General features: G+C 42.7%; 1 long non-coding RNA gene across 1 annotated transcript in view; it reads left to right on the top strand.

The window, feature by feature from the left end:
* Positions 1-15518: 15518 nt before the first annotated feature.
* LOC115651520 overlaps positions 15519-20586 on the top strand; it is a 57947-nt gene continuing 52879 nt past the window's right edge. The window contains exon 1 of the long non-coding RNA XR_004000377.1: positions 15519-15685. This is a non-coding gene — a long non-coding RNA (uncharacterized LOC115651520). The remainder of the gene's footprint in view (positions 15686-20586) is intronic.

Consider the following 20586-nt stretch of genomic DNA (forward strand, 5'->3'; position numbering starts at 1 on the left):
TTCCTAAACAAGAAAAGCTTTTAATTAAAGAAAGAAAAAACAATAAAAATTATCTTTGTAAATTTAAGATGGAATATGTATAGGGTCTTTCAGCTATAGACACTGGGAATACCCTCCCAGCCTAAGTATTCAAGTACAAATTAAAATCCTTTCAGCAAAATATAAATTTGAACTGCTTCCAGTCAAATACACATTTGCAAATAAAGAAAACAACCATAAGCCTAAGTCGCTTTATCTACCTAGTACTCACTATTCTGAATCTATAAGAACCTGTATCCGAGAGATTGGAGAGAAACCTGGTTGCACGTCTGGTCCCTCTGAGCCCCCAGAGTGAACAACCCCCAAAAAACTAACAGCACACACAAAACTTCCCTCCCTCAAGATTTGAAAGTATCCTGTCCTCTGATTGGTCCTCTGGTCAGGTGACAGCCAGGCTCACTGTTCTTGTTAACCCTTTCCAGGCAAGAGAGATATGAAGTACTTCTGTTCCATTAACTCTTAACTATCCGTTTATGACACGCCCCCCAACTCACTGACAGTGTGGAACCACACTGGCAGTGATTTCTCCCTAGAACTCTAGAATAAACAGATCAATAAACACATGCACCCTTACATATGCTACTAATTATGTACCACTGCAAGATTCTTCACATTATAAGGATAATTTTTAACCAGTTGATTTTGGGAAACTTTTATGGGAATGTGCATCAACTCCTTGATCTGTTGCCGCTGCAGACATTCCCGGGTCACCCCATGAGTCTCCCACAGTTCTTTCATGGTCCCAGCCAGGAAATTAGTCCCTGAATCCATAAGGATGTCGGAGGGCCAACTTACCCTGGCAAAAATGTCTGTTAAGCCTGGCACACAGTTTTAGCCCTGGTTTTGCCTAGAGCTACTGCTTCCAGCCATTGGGTAGCGAAGTCCACAAAAGTCAGTATGTACTGCTTTCCTCTGGGTGTCTTTTCTGAGAAAGGACCCAGAATATCCACAGCTACTCGCTGAAATAGGACCTCTATTATGGGGAGTGGCTGGAGAGGGGCCTTGACCTGGTCTTGGGGCTTTCCCACTCTTTGGCACACCTCACAAGACTGGACATACTTGGCAACATCCTTGCCCATCCCCTCCCAGTGGAAGGACTTTCCCAACCTGTCTTTGGTTCTGTTCACCCCAGCATGGCCACTGGGATGATCATGGGCTAAGCTTAAGAGCTTCCCCTGGTACCTAGTTGGAACCACCAACTGTTTTTGTGGATTCCAGTCTTCCTGGTGTCCACCAGAAAGAGTCTCCTTATATAAAAGGCCTTGTTCTATAACAAACCGGGATCGGTTAGAAGAGCTGAGAGGCGGTGGGGTGCTTCGTGCTGCCAGCCAAGCTTTCTGAAGGCTGTCATCTGCTTCCTGCTCAGTCTGGAACTGTTTCCTGGAGGCTGGAGACACCAGTTCTCCCTTAGACTTTGGACTTGGGCTTGGTCCCTCGGGAAGCGATGTAGGTGCTGGGGTTGTTTTTGTGGCTGGTGAACCGCTCTCCACTGGTGCACCAGGTGGTATTTCAGGCTCTGGCTGAGCATCTTGGATATGGTTCTCTGCTGCTTCTGCCAGTTCAGGCTCGCTGGCGCCCTCTGGTGTTGGGGTTGAAGATGCGTTTGCAAGCGCTGGCATCAGTGCTGGCAATGGTTCTGGTGTTGGTTGCGTTTCCAGGTCCGGGTCTGGGACTGGAGGTACTGTGGCTGTTGCAGTCGTAGGCAGGGGATCCGGGTCCACTACCTCTGTCTGGGTCTCTGCTAACACAGACGGGGCACCTGTGGACGGCTCAGGAACAGGGATGGGTCTGGAAGCTTGCCTGGCTTGGCTGCATGTAACCATTCCCACCCTCTTGGCCCACTTTACCTGGTTGGCCAAGTCTTCCCCCACTAGCATGGGGATGTGATAATTGTTATAGACTGCAGAAGTCCACATTCCTGACCAGCCTTTGTACTGGACAGGCAGTTTAACTGTAGGCAAGTTTACTGCTTGTGACATGAAGAGGTAAATTGTCACTTGGGCCTCTGGGTTGATGAATTTGGGGTCCACCAAGGATTGGTGGATAGCTGACACTTGTGCCCCCGTGTCTCTCCACGCGATACCTTCTTTCTGCCCACTCTCAAAATTTTCCTTCGCTCCGAGGGTATTTGAGAGGCATCTCGGCCTGGGGACCTTTGGAGTGATGGAGATATAATGAACTGCACTCGGTTGGGGTTCTTGGGGCAGTTGGCCTTTATATGTCCCAGTTCATTATACTTGAACCATCGCCCAGCTGACTGGTCACTGGGCCGAGGTGGGTTACTGGAGATTGGTGAGGTGTGAGAATAGGGCGTCAGCGGCTTTCCTTGGGTTGTAGGTGGGGTCTTGGGTTGCCCTTGGGTATAGGGTTTGTTGTCGGTGTGCCCCCGTGGTATTCGCTCCCTTTGATAGTAGCTCTTTTCTTTTCTGCCACTTTCACCCATCTGGCTCCAATCTCCCCCGCCTCAGTTACCATTTTGGGCTTCCCATCTAGGATGTACCTTTCTATTTCTTCAGGAACACCCTCTGAGAACTGCTCCAATTGTATTAGGAGGTGCATGTCGTCCAGAGATTTAACATTGGCTCCTGATATCCAGGCATTATAATTCTTTCCAATGTGGTAGGCATGTCGGGTGAATGACACATATGGTTTCCACCTTAGGGCTCTGAAACTTTGACGGGCATGCTCAGGTGTTAGCCCCATTCTGATTCTGGCCTTGGTTTGAAAAAGTTTATAATCGTTCATGTGTTCCTTAGGCATTTCAGCCGCCACCTCTGCTAAGGGTCCACTGAGCAGTGGCCTCAGCTCTATCATGTACTGGTCTTCAGTGATGCTGTACCCATGGCAGGTCCTTTCAATATTTTCTAGGAAGGCCTCAGTGTCATCACCTGCCTTGTAGGTGGGAAATTTCTTGGGATGTGGAACAATAACTGGTGAAGGGTTGCTAGGATCGGCTGTGTTCTTCTGCTTAGCCTGTTCTAATGCCAGGGCCTGCTGATGGGCCTCCCTCTGGAGTTCTATCTGTCTTCTGTGGGCTGCCTCTTTGTCTTCTTGTTCTCTTTTGTGGGCTGCCTCTCTTCCTTCTTGTTCTCTTTTGTGGGCCGCCTCTCTTTCTCTTTCTCTCAGCTCCATTTCTTTTTCTCTCAGCTCCATCTCTTTTTGTTTTATTTCTAGTTCTTTTTGTTTCTTTTCCATGTCTCGCTTGTGGTCTGCATCTTTGATTTTTTTCCTCTGCCTCCAGTTTTGCCCATTCCTGTTTCAGGGTGTCCTTGGTAGTCATGGTTTCTGTTTTCTTGTGTTGGGGCGCCCTCTGCTGTTTACTGCCTGAAATGCTGCTTCTCTGTTGCCTCCTTAGGGTTGCTTAGTAACAGATTCTTTTTTTTAAACTCCTTCTACCTAGCTATTCCCGACAGAGTTAGAAAGAAAAAAAATCATTCATTTGCAAATGTGTTTTGCTGGTGTATGGTGACTCACAACTGGAGTCCCTTTGTTTAACAAAAGACCGTTGTTAAACCCTAATGCCTTTGCCTTCAGAGTACTCAGAAGGGAGAGACCAAAAAAACTTGCAGACCTTTGCTTTTAAAACAATCTCCTCTAGCCTGCTTTACCCACAGCTAGCAGGGAAAGAGAAAGAAAAAATCCTACTCGCTTTTGCTCCTAAACTCAAACCTCTCAATCTGCCTGCAGATAGCTAGCAGGGGGGGAAATAAAAACCTCACTGGCTTTTGGATTCTATCTTATCTATCTATCCCACACGCTGCACACCATATCATGGTTTAATTCCCCAGTCTGAACCTTAGCGTCCAAGAGATGGGGTACTAGCATGAATTCCTCTAAGCTCAATTACCAGCTTAGTACTTGTAGCGCTGCCACCAACCAGGAATTCTAGTGCCTGGTACACTCTGGTCCCCCCAAAACCTTGCCTGGGGACCCCCAAGACCCAGTCCCTCTGGATCTTAACACAAGGAAAGTAAACCCTTTCCCTCACCGTTGCCTCTCCCAGGCTTCCCCTCCCTGGGTTCCCCTGGAAGATCACTGTGATTCAAACTCCTTGAATCTTAAAACAGAGAGGAAAATTCACCTTTTCCCCTCCTTCTCTCTCCCCCTCCAGACTCTCCCTGAGAGAGACAGTAATCCTAACACAGAGAGAAAATTAACCTTTCTCTCCCCTTTCCCTCCTTTCTTCTCACCAGTTCCCTGGTGGATCCAGACCCAGTCCCCTGGGGTCTCACCAGAATACAAAAAACAATCAGGTTCTTAAACAAGAAAAGCTTTTAATTAAAGAAAGAGAAAACAATAAAAATTATCTTTGTAAATTTAAGATGGAATATGTTACAGGGTCTTTCAGCTGTAGATACTGGGAATACCCTCCCAGCCTAAGTATTCAAGTACAAATTAAAATCCTTTCAGCAAAATATAAATTTGAACTCCTCCCAGCCAAATACACATTTGCAAATAAAGAAAACAACCATAAGCCTAAGTCGCTTTATCTACCTAGTACTCACTATTCTGAATCTATAAGAACCTGTATCCGAGAGATTGGAGAGAAACCTGGTTGCACGTCTGGTCCCTCTGAGCCCCCAGAGTGAACAACCCCCAAAAAACTAACAGCACACACAAAACTTCCCTCCCTCAAGATTTGAAAATATCCTGTCCTCTGATTGGTCCTCTGGTCAAGTGACAGCCAGGCTCACTGTTCTTGTTAACCCTTTCCAGGCAAAAGAGATATGAAGTATTTCTGTTCCATTAACTCTTAACTATCCGTTTATGACAGCCACATTACACAGGCAGCTATGCAACTTGTCCTGGAATGTAGTGTGTTGTTAGCTGATCACCCCTGTTGTAAGATCAAAGCTGGAACAATAAGAGAGGAAAGTTCAGAATTGGTTTAGGTTTGAACATAAAGTGCACTTTCTGGGTTTCATTTTTATTGCAGTGGTTCTGGACTAATTCAGTTGACACTAACTTATCAAAAATCTCACTGCATTTCCTATCATGCCGTAAACTCGAAAGTACAAAACAAGCATACTATCCATAGGGAAGTGGTTCTCAAACTGTGGGTCGGGACCCCAAAGTGGGTAACGACCCCATTTTAATGGGGTCGCCAGGACTGGCATTAGACTTGCTGGGGTCTGGGATAGAAGCCTGAACCTCACTGCCTGGGGTGGCTGGGCTCAGGCTACAGGCCCCCTGCCTGAGGCTGAAGCCCTTGGACTTTGGCTCCGGCCTCCCTGTCTGGCAGGGCTCCAGCTTCAGCTTTGGCCCCCTACCTGGGGCGGCAGGGTTCGGTTGGGCTTAGGCTTCAGTCCCCCCTCCTGGGGTTGTGTAATAATTTTTGTTGTCCAAAGGGAGTCATCATGGTGCAATGAAGTTTGAGAACCCCTGCCATAGGGGATAGTTCCTCTGTTTTCAAAGAGTGCCAGTTGTGAGGTGTCGTGTTACTTGGGCCATGTCTACACTACAGGGACCATAGAGCCATAGGTATAGTGGTGTAGCTATGCTGGCCCAACCCCACAGTGTAGATAGAGACTACTCCAACAAAAGGGGTTTTTATTTTGGTGTGGGAACACCACCTGCCCAAGTGAGGGTAAATAGGTCAATGGAAAAATTCTTCCATTGATCTAGCTATGTCTAGATTAGAAAGTTAGGGCAATATAGCTATGTTGCTCAGGGGTGAAGATTTTTCAAATCCGTGAGCATTGTAAGGATGTCAACCTAAATTTTAAGTGTAGACCAGGCCTAAGTCTTCCTTACCTTCACAAACTATGCCACAGATAATTTCCTAGTACACCATAAGGTTTGGTCAGGAAGAACAGTTCATTACCTTTGTAAAATAAATGGAATAAAATCCCTTGTGGCAGGCAATATCATGGCGTACTCACTAATTTGCAGCATTAATTTCCCCACAAATGTGTCTCAGCCCTGCCCTGGAGAGACTACCTCTATGAATGGGGTTTAGTCTTACTAATTTGCAAAATTTAATTAATAATGAGTCTACTGGTCATTAATGTGAATTATCAACAATCTACCAGATCCCCCACAATAGGGTTACCAGATAGCAACTGTGAAAAAAACGGGACAGGGGGTGGGGAGTAATATAAGGAAAAGCCCCCAAAAACGGGACATCTGGTCACCAAACCCCACAATAATTTTTTACCCTATACAGGCCACAGTGGCTGCCCGGGTGACTCTGCTCTCTGTCAGGACTTTCAAGCTATGACATTAGAAAGAAATTTGCAATAATTTTGAATTAGAGAATAAATATCAATTTGCTGTTGGTGAAAAGTGCTGGACTGAAAACCCTGGAAAACAGGCAGTCTTGTTATCAACAGCATACTTACAGTAGCAACTCCTCCCATTATTGCCTCACTAACGTGCCTCAGCCTTACCATGGAGAGACCCCCTTTAAGAATAGGTGTCAGTCTCCTTGGCCATAGAATACTATTTCTTTAGCTGGGATTGCCCATAAGTGAGACAATAGTGATAAGGTTTATGTAATGGAGACCTTTGTCAGCTAAGGACAGGACTGAGATCCTAACTCATTTCACACAGAATGAGATTTTAAGTGTCTGATGGAAGCACGCTGCAAGATCTTCCATCAGAAGAATGAGATCTGCCTTACAATTAGAGATGGCCCTGCCTTGCAAAGAGTGAAGCTGTTCGGAGACTGAGCTTTGAGTTGACCCATTATAGAGAAAGGGGTCCATAGAGCTAGTAATCCACTCCTGAAAAATCAGATCCCAATCTAAACGTCCACAAAATTCAGAGGGGCTGATTCAGATTCATCTTTATTTTAAATTCATTCAGAATGAAGGGCTGTCCCTGCAAATGAGTACAACATGTAAGTTTTATTCTTGTGTCACCATTAAAATCTCAGGGGCATTCATTGCTTTTAGATGCTTCCTCGGGGGGCGTTAAAACCAGTTGTGTTCAGGTTTCTTTTGCAGATCCCCAAACGGGTGCCAGCAGAAGCTGCTGTGAGAAGAATTTACCAACAGAGGGCGATAAATCCCTGCTCTATTTCTGCAGGCCCTCAAAAAGCTATGGTGCACTTGCAGCCTAATTTGGAGTTTTAGTGGGAACTGACCCAGTGGAACATACTAAAGGAGGAAGCGTGGAGAATAGATTCAAGCACAGAGACCTTAGCAGATTGAAAAACACATCTGGATAGGATTCAAACAGAGTGTTAATTGTTTGGCCGCCCTGTTTTTCAGGGGCTTAATAGACAGCTCTTCAAAGTTCACTGTGGGACGAGGCATGGTTTAAAAAACAAAATAATTTCACCATTTTTATATTAGGTGGAAAAGGACAATACATTATTTTTCAAAATGTCATTTTGCAGGTCAGTTCGTCAGGTAGAATAGCTCAGCCACATATAAGCCCAGAAATGTAGTAACAAAGTCATTACCAATGATGGCTGTTTGTTTGGTGATCTAAGTGAAATGAGTTTAGTGGATCTCAATCTAGTTCCTAGCAGTCCAAGTGTTCACATCCTGCCAATTGACAGTAATTGGCATCTTTCTGGCCATCTCAGCATAGAGACCAAGAACTGAGTAGGTCATGGGGACTGAAGCACTTTTACTACTAAAGGGGCTCCCTTTGGGTTAGAATTAGGCACATTGGCCAGAAATGGTGTGGAAGAAGCTTGCCCTGGCCATGTTTGTGCCACATTTATTCCCTAGATACTATCAGCTTCTTAGGCTGCCAATCAACACTTTTTACCAGCACTAAAACAATAAATAAAAGTCTTAACTTGCATCTGACCATCTTTCCACCAAAAAAGTGGCACTTAAAACACTGATACCTTATTCTATCCCAAAAACGCCAACCCAGCCAAACTCCCCCAAAATAAAACAACCACCTTGACATTAAGCAACCTAAAACCAAACCAAAACAAAACTTTAAAAAATCTAAAAAAATTCAAAGTGTGGGTGTTGGTGGCCTGCGATATACAGAAGGTCAGAGTGGTTCTTCAGCGAGTGATACACCTACCCCTGGGGGTACGCAGAAGTCTTCCAGAGGGTACATCAACTCATGTAGATATTTGCCTAGTTGTACAACAGGCTACATAAAAAACACTAACGAAATCAGTACAAACTAAAATTTCATACGACTTGTTTATACTGCTTTATATTCTATACACTGAAATGTAAGTACAATATTAATATTCCAATTGATTTATTTTATAATTATATGGTAAAAATGAGACAGTAAGCAAATTTTCAGTACTAGTGTGGTGTGACACTTTTGTCTTTTTATGTCTGATTTTGTAAGCAAGTAGTTTAAATGATGTGAACTTTGGGGTTACACAAGACAAATCAGACTCCTGAAAGGGGCACAGTAGTCTGGAAAGGTTGAGAGCCACTGGACTAGATCATCTAGTGGTCCTATCTGGCCTTAAACTGTCTGACTCTAAAACCCCAACCCTTACCCCGTGCAGAGTTTTTATCCAGAAAAGGGAGAAGTGCTAGAAGCTCTGTGAAGAAAAGTAGAGACTTAGCTATTGATTTTATGTGGAAGGTGTGCAGAGACCAAGGTGGATTTGATTTAAATCATGATTTAAATCACTAGTCAGGAAGACTTGATTTAATCATGGATTTCTACAAAAAAAATGCATTCTTGTTGGTTGTTCTAACCTTAATACATATTCCTCAAAACTCAAACATAGATGTAGCTTTCATTTTTAGAAGGTAGACACTATCCATTTTTAAAGTGATTTATTTTGAAAACTTTTCAGATTAGTTTTAAAGCTATATCAGAAAATGAATGATTGTTTGGTTATTTCATTTACCAAAGGTAATTGAAGCAGATATTTATGAAGTCATTGAGAGGTGAACGATCTCCAATTCAACAGGTTAATCATTAATATTCGGAGGATTTTCTTGCCATGCTATATTAGGAGGAGAACATCACCAGACAGACATTTAAATTGTTTTATTTAACTATTTCTCACTTCTATATATTATTTATTTAAAAACATTTTTGCTGTTAACAAACATGTTATCTCCGGAGACGCAAGTTCACAGTTTGAGAACTACAAAATTAAGCATCTCTGATGGTATCTTCTACACTGAGCACTTAGCCCCATGGGGTAGATAGAAAGATTAATCTAAATACTCTATACAGAAACCCCTGGAACCCCATAAGATTGGATCCCTAATCCATGAACTATTGGAACTCAGTTACAAAAAACTTTTCTTAAACGTTACATGTATATATTGTCTCATACTGTAGGATTAGAATTTATAATCCCTATTCCATGAGGAGATATCTTTGAGTTATAATGTATCTTAATTAAAACGATCTTTAGATAGGGTTTTTCCTCAAAAAGCATTTTGTCAAAAAAATCCGTTTTTTGATATTTTTTAAAAATTATTTGATTTTTATCCACCCTGGCAGAGACGTTGCAATGAGAAGTAGCAGTATAAAATCCTAAAATAGATAACTTCCCTAGCTCTCAGGGACAAACCACATTCTGGCATTCAAGAGGTTAATCTTCATGACATTGCTGTTTCTAACTCTATATGGATGTGACATGACACTGTAGGGTGCTTTTCCATTTGTATCAGCTTTTTCCTTTTTAACTTGGTGCTGCCCTTTCCTGCTCAGTCCCTGTCGCTTTCTGATATAGGTCTGTATTCCACTAGTTTTCAGAACAACTAAACCCCAACAAAGTTCCAGATATCCTGTTCCAATCCGCCTATCCTGGGCTGTAACTGAGGAGAGGAGTCAGTTATCCTTGTTAAAATTAGGTCATTACTTTAATAAGCACCCTCCAGTGCATGGACAAAAGAGAAGGGAAGCAAAGCCCTCTGGGGGAACTGTTTACCATCTGAGCACACTTAGGTAATTTTTTTTACATCTTAGCTCATAGAGCTGACTAAACAGTTATTAAGAGCACTTTCCACAGAGCAGGCAGGAAAGGGTGGCAGAAGGAGGAGTTGCCTTCAGGTACATTCTGCAGAGGACAGTAAGAGGGGGTAAATTTACTCAGACAAATAGCATCTGATTATAATCACTTTGTTAGTTTTCCTAGGCTGACTTTTTTTCCAGTGTCAGTTTTCTAACTCATTTAATAGCTTGTCATACTTTCTTTGAGAGACTGGGCAAAACTGTGGGAGCTGTATGATTGTTTACAGACTGAGGGCCTGCTTTTCAAAGGCGCTGAGCATCCCCAATGCCCATCAACTACCACCCTGTCAACCCCTACACAGGAAAAGAGAAATTAAATGTCCTTAGCATTTTCTTGTATAGCTTGGTTCCCTAAAAAGAGTTTAAACCCCAGTCCTCTGTAGCTAGTTGCACATAGGCAGTCTGTGGAATTCCCTGACAGAAAGTCATATAATCAAGTATAGATTTGATTTTTAATAGGGCTAGATAATTCTATGTCCAATAACAAATACAGACATACTAAAAACCAGAACCTTCAATCCCAAAACACCTTTACATTACAGAAGGAGAGGGGAAATGGATTCAGATGCCTGCATCCAAACCTACCCTTACAATTTTGGATGTGGATCTGACCAAAACAAAAGGAGTCTAATTTACCATTTCTTGTTCTAATGTGGCTAAAATCCTGCAGATTTAGTAGACACCACACAATTTTTGAAATTGATGCTGAATAAGTAGTAGTTCTGCAGGTAAACCAGTGATCTGCTTCAGGGCAGGAGCTGATTGCCTGTGGAACAGAAAGGAATTGTCCTTTATACAGTACTCCACAATTAATCAAGAATATGACAAGGTGCTTTAACCTTCCTTTAAAGGATCAAATAGTATCAGCTAGTGCTAGAGGCAGAATCCTAGACCAGATGGACCAATGTTCTGATCCATAAGGACAAATAAATTTACTCCTTAGTACAAAACTAACACTAGTAATAGTAGTACATGCTGAGAAAATAGCAGGTTCTCCTCACAATGTAAATCCTGTATGACCTTCAGCAGTGGATTGGAAGCCCTCCCAAAGCCAAGGTGTTTGTACAAAGATAGTAAGTACATCTTATCAACATTTGTACACACACAGGTAGATTTAATTTCTATGCAGTGCTGGTTAAAATCCCACCCTGCACATCTCACGCCCACTCCTGTAGTTATTTATTTGGGCAAAAGTCAATATGGTTTCTGTAAAGGGAAATCATGTCTGACTAATCTATTAAAGTTCTTTGAAGGGGTCAACAAACATGTGGACAAGGGGGATCCAGTGGACATAGTGTACTTAGAATTACAGAAAGCCTTTGACAAGATTCCCTACCAAAGACAGTTGTCATGGGATAAGAGGGAAGAGCCTTTCATGGATTGAGAACTGGTTAAAAGACAGGGAGCAAAGGGTAGGAATAATTGGTAAATTCTCAGAATGGAGAGGGGTAACTAGTGGAGTTCCCCAAGGGTCAGTCCTAGGACCAATCCTAGTCAATTTATTCATAAATGATCTGGACAAAGGGGTAAACAATGAGGTGGCAAAGTTTGCAGATGATACTGAACTGCTCAAGATAGTTAAGACTAAAGCAGACTGTGAAGAACTTCAAAAAGATCTCAAAAAACTAAGTGATTGGGCAACAAAATGGCAAATGAAATTTAATGTGGATAATTGTAAAGTCATGCACATTGGAAAAAATAACCGCAACTATACATACAATATGATGGGGGCTAATTTAGCTACACTAACCAGGAAAGAGATCTTGGAGTCATCGTGGATAGTTCTTTGAAGACGTCCACGCAGTGTGCAGCAGCAGTCCAAAAAGCAAAGAGGATGTTAGGAATCATTAATAAGGGGATAGAGAATAAGGCGGAGAATATATTATTGCCCTTATATAAATCCATGGTACGCCCACATCTTGAATACTGCATACAAATGTGGTCTCCTCATCTCAAAAAAGATATACTGGCTTTAGAAAAAGTTCAGAAAAGGGCAACTAAAATTATTAGGGGTTTGGAACGGGTCCCACATGAGGAGAGATTAAAGAGGCTAGGACTTTTCAGACTGGAAAAAAGGAGACTAAGGGAGGATATGATAGAGGTATATAAAATCATGAGTGGTGTGGAGAAAGTGAATAAGGAAAAGTTATTTACTTGTTCCCATAATATAAGAACTAGGGGCCACCAAATGAAATTAATGGGCAGCAGGTTTAAAATAAATAAAAAGGAAGTTCTTCTTCACACAGGTCACAGTCAACCTGTGGAACTCCTTGCCTGAGGAGGTGGTGAAGGCTAGGACTATAACAGGGTTTAAAAGAGAACTGGATAAATTCATGGAGGTTAAGTCCATTAATGGCTATTAGCCAGGATGGGTAAGGAATAGTGTCCCTAGCGTCTGTTTGTCAGATGGTGGAGATGAATGGCAGGAGAGAGATCACTTGATCATTACCTGTTAGGTTCACTCCCTCTGGGGCACCTAGCATTGGCCACTGTCAGTAGACAGGATACTGGGCTGGATGGTCTGACCCAGTATGGCCATTCTTATGTTTTTATATCTGTCAGTTTTTAAATTTCTTAATTTTGCTCCTCCCCACCCCAAGAAGGAAGTCCATGAGAGGTTTCACTATAACACACAGTTACTCCTGCTGGAATTCTGCACCACCATACGCTGCAGAATTAATGTTTCCTACGGAATTTTATTTTTTCCTCCAGTATTTGTGATTTCCCCTCAGCACTCCTGCCTGTGTCTGGCACGGGTGGTTGGGCTCCCGACAACAGCCCTGGGTGGCTGACAGTGGAAGTCCCAGCTACCTGGGGATGACAGTGGGAGCATGATTATATTGTGTTATTTTGACAAATAAAATAGCAGAATTTTAAAATACTGTGCACAGAATGTTTAATTGTTTGGTGCAGAATTCCCCCAGGAGTATTTCTGCAGCTGATAAAGTTTGCTGCTCTCAGTGCTTCCTCATGCTCACTGATCCTGGAGTGGGACTGAAGAAAAAAACAGTTGTGGAAAGAGGAGAGGACAAGGGAGGCACTGGCTTCAGCTATGAGACGACTGCTCTGAAGGTCTTTGTTTTAGGCCTGATGCACTGTTTGTATTAGCTCAGAACTGTGTTTCTATTTGTTTATTGCTTTCTTCCCTTTTTGGCCTTACATTTCCTCAGCCTGCCTTCTTTGCTCTGAAGTAGCACAAACAGTGCTCTCACCACAATGGGTTGTCTAAAAGTTGTCTCTGCTATGTGCTGTGAGAGAAGGATGTGGGTCATTTCAGGACAACACATGGAAATTAAACCTAGAACCCTTCTGTGAGAAGGTGCTATCTGCCACACCCTGATCACTGACATTGCTGCAGCCTGGAGAAGGCTGCAGGCCCAGTCAAGGAATTTACTGCTTGGTAGGGGATTGTGAGCATCTGGGGAACAGTCACTGGGCTAACAAGGTAATTGGGGAGAATATAAAGGGAGGAAACAGGAAGCTTAACTATCAGGGAGTAGCCGTATTAGTCTGTATCCACAAAAACAACGAGGAGCCCGGTGGCACCTTAAAGACTAACAGATTTGTTTGGCCATATGCTTTTGTGGGCAAAAAACCTCACTTTTCACTCCATGCATCTGAAGAAGTGAGGTTTTTCTCCCTCTAAAGCTTATGCCCAAATAAATCTGTTAGTCTTTAAGGTGCCACTGAACTCCAGGAAGTTTAAGAGGAGCTTGGGCTGGAGAGTGAAGGCTGCAGGGAAGCCTGTCTTTGCTATAAGCCTGTGTTGCACAATATGGTTATGTAAGAGGTGAATAAATGGTGAAAGTTAAACATCCTGAAATGCATTTGTGACTGCGAAACCATCTGAGCTGACTGGGCAATGAGGTTCAGAAGGTAGTGATGGAGGCACCCAGAGACACCTTCCTTAACCTGGGGCCTTAAATATTAGCATCTATGGTTCACAGAAATCACAGCCAAGGAAAAATAAGGTCATTTGCCCATTCAGGCCATCATCACAGGAGAATCATACTTTCAATACAGTTGTCCTACATCTCACAAGACAGATATGACAAGAATCCCAAATTATCTTTGGGGATACAATCATCAACATGCTGGGATGTGTGGTGTTAGCACATGAGACTGCAACACAAACATCAGAGTAAGCAGGCACTGAGCAGGCTTCTCCCACAAAGCTCTGCTGATGTACATTACTCTGGCCGGCAGCACCTAGTTCCACCAATGCACTTTCTGCACCAACCCAGACAACTACTATGCTGAATCCCACACTACCCTACCACAAATGCCCTGATAGTGTTTCAATACCTCAGTCCTGACCTTGACAACTCTCTGCTATACCTGTCCTGTGAATCCTTTGTGCATGATGTAACCAATTAGTCTTGCCTTGAATGCAGGGGACTGAACTAGATGACTTCTCGAGGTTTCTTCCAATCCTACGATTCTATGATGCTGTTGCCTGTGATAATGGGGGATTCGATGGATTCCATGATCCAGATCCATTCTAGTCCTATGCTATTATATTCTTATGCAACATTCACTAGTGGTTTTGTGACATAGTTACTATCTTGACCAAGGACACCAAACTCACGTCACTTGGGCCTTGAACATCTTCACATCCCCTCTCAAAACTCTCCTTTGACAAGTTAGTCTGCTAGTGTGCTGACACCACTGCTTATCATGCTGACCAGTATTGCTTCATTGTTTACTTGAGCTCCCCCATCTGTCTATCACTTGTCTTATAATTAGATTGCAAGCACTTTTGGGCAGGAACCACCTTTCTCCCCTCTATTTGTACAGCACCTAGCACAATGAGGTCCTGGTCTACAACTAGGGCCCCGAGGTGCTATTGTAATACAAATAATATAAGTAATAAAAATTCCTAGAGGCAAGAGGCAGTATAAATCTAATGAGCCAGCTCTTACCTGCTCAGCGGTGTTTAGCTTCTCCCCTGAACTAAATGAAATCCTCAGCAGGAAACACCCTCCACATAACCCTGTCACAGCAATTTTCCAGCCTTGGCTTCTTTCTGTAGACAGTTTACAAGAGCTAGCGATCTTCATTTGTCTTTTTCCTCACCCCATTCCCACCATCTTGTACAAGAACTTTAACAATGTTGTCTTGAAAACCTCCATAATTGCTCATTTGGTCCTAGTAACATTGGTTACCTTATGTAACTACCAGTTCACTAAGGAAACAGCCTTAGAATTTGTGGGACAAGACCAACAATGACTGACAATGCTGAAAATCTGAACTGTATAGCGCTGCCAGCCTGCTCTATAAAATACTAGCTGATCCATATTATAATTTTCTGCACAACACATGGTCTAAACAAAAAATACCTCAGTATTTCGGGAACTCTCTGTGTCATCTCCGCGTCAGCTTTCTGAGAACACTTGAGGAAAACTACTGCTGTCTGGTTGCTCAGAAAGGTGAATTAAGGATTGCTTAATGGGTTGACTGGCACAGCTCCTAAAATCAGGTTGGCAGAGGCCCCTCTCTACCACTTAAACTCAGATAGCAACATTAGAAAGAGGAGCATCTATGTTCCAGAAATCAAATCACAGCCCTGCAGACGACACTCCAAAATGCAGCTGAAGGTTAGACATCCGTGTCCGAGATCTCTGCAACCCACGACACTCAGATCCCAGCACTGAAGAGGATCCTGCTACATGTCTATACATCCAGTCATTACGTTTTCAAAATAAAAGAAGACAAAGCTGTCAAATCATAGTGGGTAAGCACCTCATTTCTTTTCTATCTGGAAATGCTATTGTAACACCCAACTGTCTCACAATATTAATTAATTGACCCTCACAACACAACCATAATATTACAATGAGGAAACTGAGGCAAGCAAAATTAAGTGACATGCTAAAGGTCACACAGAAAGTTTGTGGCCAATGTGGAAACTGAACTCATTTCTCTGTTGTCCCAATTCAGTGCCACAACTGCAAGATCATCCTTCCCTACAACTGAGTTGGGCCCCAATAGCTTAACAAACAAATTAAAACTGAGACCCACAATTTGTAGCAGAAGCAACTAAAGCGATGAAGAAGATATAGACTTTTTGCTTTTACCTGTTAAGTTCATGAGCAGTAGTAGAAGTGTATTAGTGGGTAGTTGCTGATATTTTGCTTAGGAGCCCTGGGCACACCGCTTGTTATACTTTTGCATCCTGGTGCTCCAGGGAAAGTCCTGTTCCTTTTCATGTTTGTTTAGTTTGACAGATTTCTTCATTAAAACTAGATTGTGTCTTGCACCTGATAGAGGAGTCTGTGTGAGAATCTCACACATACTCCCTTAATAGGAAGCATCCTTCTGCATTTGGTTAGTGTCATATGGGCACTACACTGAGGGATTAAAGAGGAACACAGGAACTGGTTATTAATCCTAGAAGGTTAGTGATCACCACAAAATTTGGGAATATTTAGAAAAGATAGAGTTACCACTGGAAAATCCAATTTCCCATAAGCCTGTAGGCATTTGTATTAAGGTAAGTAAAGAAATGGCAGATAGCTTTTGGCAAACCCCAGTCTTTCTTTAAGTACTTAGTCTCATTACTGACTATAGCACATTTGGTCACTTTAACTGTATAATATTTACTGAACTGTTTTGAAACCTAAGCAGTGAGGAATTTTGATGACCTTGACAGTAGTTTTCAACATCTTTAACAGTTTCTAAAATATCACAGATTTTCTTAAAAACTTTACATAAAAGGCTACTTGATTGCTCACTGATCCTGTGAAGGATCTGGCCAGTCCCCCAAGGGATTCCAGTCTCAATGATGATACCACCCCCAAAACTCAAATCCTAAAGACAACAGGGGATTCTGCAGAGATAAAATTCTGATTTTGGACAGCAGTCTGAGAACTCCAATCCCAGGGTGTCCGGGAATGTTTGAGACCTCACATTCCACACCACTATAAGTCCCTTTGCAACCCAACACTCACTATTCTAGGCAAGATCCTTAGTCTACAGAGTGCAAGTCTCCACTCCTTTATGTTTAAATCCCGTTGACATGCACTGTATCATTTTACAAATGTGTTAAATGTAGTGATGGCAGCAAACACGTCCGTTTCCATAAAGAATGGTAAAGTGAATTTGGTGCTGGTGAATCAGGTCAGGGAACCAAAGTCCCCTGTTTATCCTCAGTTCAGGTACATCATGACCAGTCAGAGTGGAAGCTTTCCCAACACTGCCCTGACAATGTGACTCAACTTTGAACTGGAAGGTCACCACTAGGGGTGTAAGAAGTTTGTTCAGTCTCTAACTACTTCTGTCCAAGGTGTCTCTGGTAGGACTTCTAATGAGGGGTCTGGTTTGTGTCTGTTGTAACAGTGTTTGTGATATGGATATTGTTCAATAGAAACAGAGGCCCAACTCAGTTCACATCTGCCATTTGAATAACTGTCATAGAGTGACTGGATGGCCACCATCTTGGCCGACACACCAGGGACTGAACTGTGGCCCTCCAGAGCTAAAAGCATATAAAGTGCTACAGCTTGAGATAAAGTGCTCTAGGTGGGGCTGTATGAGACACATCCTCTGCAGATCAAGCAAGAAGGGAACTTGTAACACACACTCACCAGTGGGTCAATGACTTGTAGCCACTACTAATCTGAGATGGATTAGGTTTAGTGGTTTACAGGTGAAATGCTCTATATCCCATTCCTACAACCATCTCGTCCATTTCCCATCATTTTACTATATGCTGCACAAGTGTCTTGCTCATCCTTGACTTAACTAAAAATTTTAACCTGCCCTCCCAAAAGCTTAGTTCTCTTCCTTTTTTAAGAGTTCTGTGATAAATTGCCACAAGAGACTGAAGAGGACAGTCTCTAAAGACTGCACACATTAAACCTTGCACCAAAAGTTTATATATCATCATAATCTCTCTCTCTCTCTCCTCTCTCTCTCTGACCACCTTTGCTTTGGGAGGTCAGCTTTAGCTGCAACCCAAATCCAGCTTGGGTAAACAAATTTTGATGGCCTTTGTGAAATGGTTCCCAGTCCATTTCTCTGTGGAGAGGTGTGCATATCGCAAAATCTACCAGCACTATTGCCAACAGAGAAGCCATGAAGACTTATCCTCCCACCTGCAGAGCTGGACTCTTCATGTCAGGGGAGAGAGAGAGAGCATATTGGCAGGTGGCAGTACGGGAAGGCTAGTTTAGCCCATGCCCATGGATAGGATATGATTTCTTTCCCCCATGTCAATCTGACATCATTTACAATTTCTAAATTCAGACACACAACAGTTTTCATCACAGAAAGATAGACACGACCAGAAGATAATCGTGTTCAGAGAGCCAATGTTGACATCAAGCTTTCCAAACTAAATCTCCTGGTTAGCTCTCAGTGATCCTCTCTGGATGCAGAGAGAATGATGCCCTGTGTCTGAAAAACCTTTCCTGATCTTTCAGAAAGCAGCCAAGTCTGATCAAGCTAGTTTTGATCTACTTAAATGAGTAGTACTCAGTTTTAAATCACTCCAAATCTCTTTTGCGTCACTGACCTTTGAACCAGGAATTTAGCTAAATGACTACAGTTGCTTGACTCCTGCAAGAGAAACAGAATCATTTATCACTTACGCAATCTCCAAGTGAGGAAAGCACGGGAGCAGGAAGCTTTCTGGGACACACTAGGAGTCATCATTTTACTTCATAATGCCACCTTTCATTTTCTTCAGGTCCAAACCACTGGGGAAGACAGAAAGGGAGACCACTATGGGCATATCTCCCCAAACTCCAGTGCAAGCTAAAATGCTCTCCCCACACAGAGAACATGCTGAAAGGCTTTTAAACCTAAACAAGGGAAAAAGCACAGGTGCTCCAGTGATTAGGCCATCAAGGCTCACTCTCCACTCCCAAAATAATCACAATTATTTAAAGAGAAGTTTCTAGGAGGGGAGGGCGTAACTAAATGTTACTTACAAGTTTCACTCCTTTGGCTCAGTTCTTAATTCTCATTTAATAACACACTCAGCACAAACGTCTCCAGTTGCTACAGTGGCTAAAGAGACAGTACCAAAATAAAAATGTCACTCCATGTGGTCCTAATACAACCACTATGGATGATTAGAATGGAAAAAACGGTTAAGACTATCATTTGTTTTTCACCAGAGTTGACATTGATATTTGCATTCTGCTTGGATAGTGAAATCTGTCACCTTCAGTTTCACTGTGAGACTAATCTATTGTGAGGCTTTAATTTTATTTACAAAACACTTATAATTTAAACTTTAAAAAATTCCATATAAGCTTTTCTATTAAGATTAAGGTTAAGAAAAACAGACACATTAAAATTGACAATATCCTTCTGCTTTACACCCCATTTTCAAACAAGCAACAAACAATAACAAAAAAAGCAAGCAAGAGAGTATTTGAGTGGATATCTTGGACAATCAGAGTACTTGTGCTATGTTTGTCCTCAGTGCTCCCATAGCATTTTGAGTCCTTATGCCAACCAGTGAACAACAGATCACACACATAATTGTTCTTGTTCAATAAAGAGGTGTTAAAACCTCAATGACAGACAGAGAGCATCTGGGAGATTTAACATACTCTTGTCACTAACAGATAGGGTTAATATACATTAGCAACCAAAGTTTGCTCTGTCAAACAGGTTTAAATACAAAGTGATTCCACTGAAATCAATGGAGTTACTCCATTCTAAGGGAGGCAAACTTGGCACTTTATTTCCAGTACCCTGTTTCCAGAAACTCTCTTGCTGCTTTCATTTTCCTCTTACTGCTCCTCTATCTAGAGATGGTTATGGAGCATGGAGGGTCATTTTTATGGATATCTGGTGGTTTGAAGTTTGGTTCAGACAAGCACCAAAGTTCTGATGTTTCTGTGAAACTCTCGGAGCTGTTATCAGCTGTATTAGGGCTTGGCTACACTGGAGAGTTACAGCGCTGGTGGTGGCTTTACAGCGCTGTAACTTACTCCTGTCCACACTGGCAAGGCACATACAGCGTTGTATCTCCCTGGCTACAGCACTGGTTTTACTCCACCTCGACAAGGGGAATAAAGAGAACAGTTCTGGTGCTGCAGTGCTGGAGTGCCAGTGTAAACAGTGATTAATCTTACTCGCTGTAACTGACCTCTGGAATTTTCCCATAATGCTTTTAAGTAAAGATAACACTCTTTGTTTTATTGTGATGCCTCTCTTTGTTTTGTTGTGAACTCAGGACTCCCAGAGCTGCTTATCTAAAAAACAAACACAGCTGCTGTTTGCTCAAGCAGAGGCAGGCAGGGGGATGAATGTCCACAGCTAGTGTTTGCTTGAGGAGAGAAGCAGCACAGAGTTGGGGGTGGGGAAGGGTCCGTTTCGGAGCAGCTGCTTATCTGGTCTGTGAGGAAAAAACCAAAAGGCTATTTGCATTTAGTGAATGAGAGAGGGGTGGGCGAAAGGGTCGGAACTTGCAAGGCAGGGAGCTGACACAGTGTCAGCTCCAAAAATCCACTCTCTCTGTCTCCCCCACACTCCCTGTCACACTTCACCCACCGCCTCTCTTTTGAAAAGCACGTTGCAGCCACTTGAACGCTGGGATAGCTGCCCATAATGCACCACTCCCAACACCGCTGCAAATGCTGCAAATGTGGCCACACTGCAGCGCTGGTAGCTGTCAGT

This window comes from Gopherus evgoodei, chromosome 4 (genome assembly GCF_007399415.2).
Source record: "Gopherus evgoodei ecotype Sinaloan lineage chromosome 4, rGopEvg1_v1.p, whole genome shotgun sequence".
Classification (NCBI taxonomy): Eukaryota; Metazoa; Chordata; order Testudines; family Testudinidae; genus Gopherus; species Gopherus evgoodei.